The sequence below is a fragment of the Thermobia domestica genome, chromosome 3 (assembly GCF_964235325.1).
Source record: "Thermobia domestica chromosome 3, izTheDome1.hap1.1, whole genome shotgun sequence".
Lineage (NCBI taxonomy): Eukaryota > Metazoa > Arthropoda > Insecta > Zygentoma > Lepismatidae > Thermobia > Thermobia domestica.
In genome coordinates this window covers 270,382,437-270,388,436 of record NC_137456.1, presented here as the reverse complement: position 1 = coordinate 270,388,436, position 6,000 = coordinate 270,382,437, and the positions used below count along the sequence as shown (strand labels likewise).

Sequence of the window (6,000 nt, the reverse complement as noted above, 5' to 3'; positions counted from 1 at the left end):
AATTACAAATCTATACAACTGATCAAAATTGTAAAAAATAAACTTTTTTTAAAAATGAAAATCTTTATTTTTCACAAGAAAAACAAATTGTTTCTATTGATCCACTTTATGGGACCCATCTATCAATGATTCTGTTTACAAGACAATTTAAGATCTGGTTTACAAGACATAACAAAACTTTCCAATAACCTTCAGCTGTGAGCAAGTAACGAAAAATTGTTCGTTACTGAATTTCAATTGTTATCTTAATGAACAACCAAAATATGGTTCAATTTGAGCTAAAAATACTTTCAGCAGAACCTTATAATTTTCTTCTACTGTTATTTCGGAAGCAACTTTTGTTCTAACAATGGACGCCAAAATTTTCTTTCGGATTCTCTATGCGACGCACGCCACCACACACACACTTCCAAAGGAGGTATTCATTCAAATGGCCTTGAACGCTTCGATATGGCTAGTAACGGGAATACAGGAGTGTGAACTGCTGGTCACACATCTTACCTTGATCCTTTTTATAAGCGGAACTGGCTTCGAGGACTTGACTCGCCCAGAGCTCATGTAGGCCCTCTATTGTATTTACGAATATACAATATTTGGCATAATTTGAATGGATTTTTTCATACAAATTCTCATATATATATATATATACCTTCTTAATCTAAATGGGCGACATCAAATTTACAGAGAAATCGGCGCAGTTGGATGATAATTGTAAACTTGTACGGTCATTTTGTGACTGTGAAGTAGAAGAGGGAGAGCAGATTAAGAGTACTATTGAAAAAGAAAAGTTTTTTTTTGGGGGGGGGGGGATCCGTCAATTCACAAAGAAACAATATTGTTTAAGGAATTTATTCAATTAGGCGGAAAGTCATCTGGAAACAGAAACAGCGTTAAAAATGTGGTTTTCTAGTATATAATTTAATGCAAAGATTTCTTTTAGTGATGACATGTTGGTGAGTGGTTTTCGCATTTGTCTTCCTTTACACGCATAACCATCATCGGTAATGCATCTGCTCCTATGTATGCATTTCTAGCGTTTGCTTTCCGGCTTCACCCTGTGCTGAGCCAAAATAGATGCAAAACTTGCTTTTAGTAGCTAGATCTCACGGACTGCTTTATGTTTCTCACAATTGTCCTTCTTATGGCACATAAGTTGCAGGCATGTTATTTAGAATATATAAGTTTGCAGGTTTATTATACATTTGTAGGTATCAGGTGGGCAGGAGCCAAGAAAACAAAAAAAAAAAAAAAATCATTAGGAGTATATTAGCTAAACAAAATTAAATTTGAGACATTTATTTCTCATGACACTCCTAAACTTTACTTTTCTCGTCATGCCCTTAGCGAGCCCAAAAATGTATGTGGGCCTGGTAGAAGTTAGGGTCCCGAGCCAACCATATTATAGTTCACTTGCAAGCCTGCCGTAAAAAACTTTAGGGGGGCAGTGAATATTTAGGGAGGCCGGCCCACCCTAGCCCCCCGTGGATACGGACCTGTCTCAAGTGAGATATGTAGTTTGCACAAAATAAGTATTGTAAAGTACAGTCGCGAAAGAAGTAAGTCAGCCGAGCAAGAGGGGAAAATATTTCCAACCCTGTTCTCGTGAATTAACTTTTCCGAGAGACTTGCTGCTTTCACGTGAGGCCTGTAAGCAGCTCTCCCGAACAAATCCAGTGTCTCCTGAAAAGCAATGTTCTTTTCGATACTAAGCTTAGTACTTTTAGACACAGAAGAAAACCAATACTTGAATTTGTTTTCGAGGACAACAAATAATTCATGCATAGTAGTTTACAAGTGCCAGATTACCTATTATAGCCTAATTAATTTAGAAATCTAAATACTCATGAATGAAATCATGAAATACTCATGAAATACTCATGAAATACTCATGAAATACTCATGAAATCTAAATACTCTACTCACAAGTAATTCAGCTGTGAACAATGAAAAGTGATTTCGGAAATTCAAAACTGCATTATCGGTCGAATGCTATAAAAAGAAATGGGAATTTTAACATCGCGTAGCGAAGGCTAAGGGAAACAGATGCTGAGTAAACAAAATGATTAATAAAAGGAACTGAGGAATGAAGTGAAAGGAAATAAGAAACTCTTAGAAACCAACGGACACGATCCCGTTCAACACAGACTTAGATGGCAAAGCCTGAAATTTAACCTATGACCTCGAAACCGGAGGTAAACGTTCTGTTATTGAACTACCCTACCCCAATTATGACAAGGAAAGACATTCCCGATTCCGACGTCAATTGATATGGTTGATTTGAAATTTAGTCTCCTGTTCAGCGGCGAGGCTGTTAAAGACGTTGACAGTAAATCCTTAACGTGAAATCTGAACTACATAAGCTCCAACCGGGGATCAATACCGGGACGCACGCGCCGAAGATGAATAGTCTAACTATTACGAGGGAATTCCCCACGGTCACGACTTGAACTTCGAAAATTAGTGATAAACTAGTGTTGTTCACGAAATGAAATTTCGGTCTCTCTCGTCTCGTGAAGTATCATGAATATTCAATTACGTTTCCAAAAAGGTTTACCTATTTCTATCGGATATTTACGTCTTGTCTCGTTTCCTCAGCAACACTACTTTCTGCACACAATAACACACAAGGGTAAATATCATGTGCATGAGTTATTAATATTATGGTGTTACGTTTACTCGACATGCATTTCAATTAAAAGATCATACGTGTAGCATCTCTACTATCGTATAGGTTACAGGTATATAGGTTAAATGGTTCATTCCTCTTTCTCCGAAAGCTTTAAGCTATGAAATTACAGCAGTCAACCATGTTTGGCGAAACAGGAATTCCTGTTTCGCCGAATCCTATTTAGCCGAAAACTTGTCTTTTATAATGGCCATGGATCTTATAGCATATGTATATAAAATTATATTATATTATATATCTATATTACATATCTATAGTATAAATATCTCTGCATCAACGCTAAGGTTCCTCAAATAAATATCCTGGCTAAGCTACTGTATACCTATCTTTTGATAGAAATGACCCTGAGAAATGTTTTAGACGAAAAGTTTTTAATTTCTTATCATTAAAGATCTATTAAACAATTATTATAATTAATTTTTGCAAAAAGTAATATCATTTACTGCAGGGATGCAAATAAGCAACAAAATTTTACTTGATCAAGAAAAAAACTTACTAGCCGGCATCCCACGATAGAAATCATTTACTCACCTTCGGTATGATATTAAATACTCGCTCACAACAATGACCCACTAGCCCCGGGCGAGTGGTTATTTTTTCATCCCTGGTTTAATGTGACAACAACTCATTTAGATATGTGTTTGTCAGGAAGACAAGTTTGTTTTCTCTAATAACTGAAATATGTAATCCATTTGATTCGGGAGACCATGCACTAATTATTATTACAAATACCAATTTGATTTACGTATATTTACACTTCATCAAACAGTTACTTATTAACTTCGGCTTATTTGTAATAATATTAGTAGCTCTAATGTAGATAGCCGGAAATAGAGACATTACAAAACACAGTTGTCACCTCACACTAATCCAGTGTGGAATTGACAGAACTTCTGTCCAACAAGCACAACACATATGTGCAATATTTCATAGATTACATAGCAATATTTATTCTACTTGCCAATGACAACGAAAAACTAAGAATTGAAGTACTTCATGCAGTATATGGGGATCGACATGTATTATATTATATTATTATAAAGGTCACGCCGAGTACACCTCACATGTTATATATCTCGCTTGAATTTGACCTGAAAAGGGTGTGGTAACTCTTTGAAGATCAGAACAATGCACGCTACGAAACATTAGAAAACGTGGACAAAATAGAGAGCTATGATGTAATTGTTTTGTGACGTGATATATCATATAGTTTTAAAAGGTAACTGAATACGAACCTGACATCAAATGTTTACAAATAAAATGGCGGATCCAACTTGCCGGATACAAATTACAAAACAAGCTATGGATCTAAAATTGGATATATAGAGATATTTGAGTTCTCTATGTATGAATCGAATACAAAAAGTGTAAAATTCAAAATGGAGGATCCAAGATGGCAGAAAAATGCAAACTCTCCTATGGAAATGAAAGTGGGTAGGTAGAGGTTTTCGCGGTCAGTAAATGCGAATTCAATGTTAGAAGTGCAAAATGTAATATGATGGTCTCGAATTAGAGACGAGAGACCGAGACAAGATGGAGACTAGTTTCGGTGTCGGAACTAGTGTTGTGAAGGCCTGGAAAACACAAGAAATTTTGGGTAAAAAAAAACAGATTTTTATCATTTTTTCCCGAAAGCCTAGGCAAAGAAACAGAGAAGATAAAGAGAATGCTTCGGAAAGCAGGAATTAGGACATACAGGAAAGGAGGAAGCAGAATAATTGAACTAGTAAGAAGAACCAAGAGAAAAGTAGTAGCGGACAAAGATCAAAGGGTAGTAATATATAGAGTAGGATGCGCGGAGTGTAACAAAATTTACATAGGAGAAACAAAAAAGAAAATGCAAGAAAGGATTAAACAGCACCAGGATGATGTAAGATTGAAAAGGGACAACAATGCGATATACAAGCATCGCAAAGAGACGAACCACAGGATAGGGTGGGAAGGAGCAGAGGTCATAGAAGTAGAGAACAACTTTGGTGAGAAAATGGAAGGAAGCTAGGGAGATTATGAGGGCAGGAGACAAGGTTTGAATTGGAATGCAGGATTCTCGATAAATAAAGAGTGGGAGAAGATTCTGCTTAAAGAAGAAGAAATGAAAAGGAAGAAGAAAGAAAGAGGAAAAATTAATAAGGAAAATAAGGATAATTAGAGGACAGAATGCATCCAACGAAAAAAAAGTAAACTTTTAATTGGACACGTGTGCAGCTAAAAAGTGAAAGTGAAAGCCACACTTGTGTTACTTTTTAATCAAGGGGCGGAGCCTAATTTAAAGTTGATCTCCGGAGACTATATAAGTGATGACCAACTCTGAAGCAGCCAGAAGGAGCGGAAGTCTGATGAAGACATATTTATTTTGTTGAAACTGTTACGTGATACTGTTTTTTTTACATATTATCACATAGCCTTGCTCAGTATGTTATTGTGTATTAGTACAAAATGGAAGCAAGGCCTCACAGAATAGTTACAGATATACTCTGCAGGCGAAAACGACTATTGTATGTACCCTTCTTTCATTTTTAGCGTACAATAAATGGTGTACGCAAAATGGGTTTGCGAGTTTGATCTTTTCACTATGTTCATATTAAAATAATAATTCAGCATATTGAGAAATATATGCAAGGTTATACTTGCTCCCAAACAATATCTCCTTAAACTACATATTTTTAAAATTATAATTATTCTTTTAAAAGTAAATCAGTCATTTAGGCGACTAGAATTTTATTCTATACCTGAAAATACAAAGCTTTTAAAAATTACGAGAGAAGAAGAAAATTCTTTCAGCTTATCTGTCGCACTGGTTACAAGTACATTTTAATTTGAGACGTGGAGCTAAAATAAATAATTTTGTAATTACTTTTCTCAGAATTACATATGTGAAAGGATTAACCTTAGGTTTAAATTATAATTTTTGGTGATACTTGTTTTAGGAACTCACATTTTGAAGAGGTAATCGCCTAATCTGATATTTAGGTTTGTAATGGTAATGGGGTTATATAATACGTACCTGGTGTAGTACCTCCCAAGTGTACTTTCTCCTTTATTTTTATGTAGATATGTTGTCGATTTAATATTGCTGGTAACCAAGATTGCAAATTATATATAAGTAAATTTAATTTAAAAATTTTGCGAAATAAATTTGACAGATGGACGACATGTTGATTGTTTACATTCTAGTGGGTGTGTAGGCGCGCGCATGTAGCGGAAGTTGTATTTCTCTAGTGTGATGGAACACTTCAACTGGTAAGTAGTTTGTTGCTTCATGCCGATAATTATAAACCATTGATTACTTTTCGTTGAATTTTTAAATATTAAAT

At 35.2% G+C, this 6,000-nt stretch overlaps 1 protein-coding gene across 1 annotated transcript in view; it reads left to right on the top strand.

Annotated features, from left to right (window-relative positions):
* Positions 1-5,488: 5,488 nt before the first annotated feature.
* LOC145681654 (uncharacterized) overlaps positions 5,489-6,000 on the top strand; it is a 175,024-nt gene continuing 174,512 nt past the window's right edge. The window contains exon 1 of the mRNA XM_081753278.1: positions 5,489-5,632. The gene's annotated coding sequence lies outside the window, so the exon portion shown is untranslated. The remainder of the gene's footprint in view (positions 5,633-6,000) is intronic.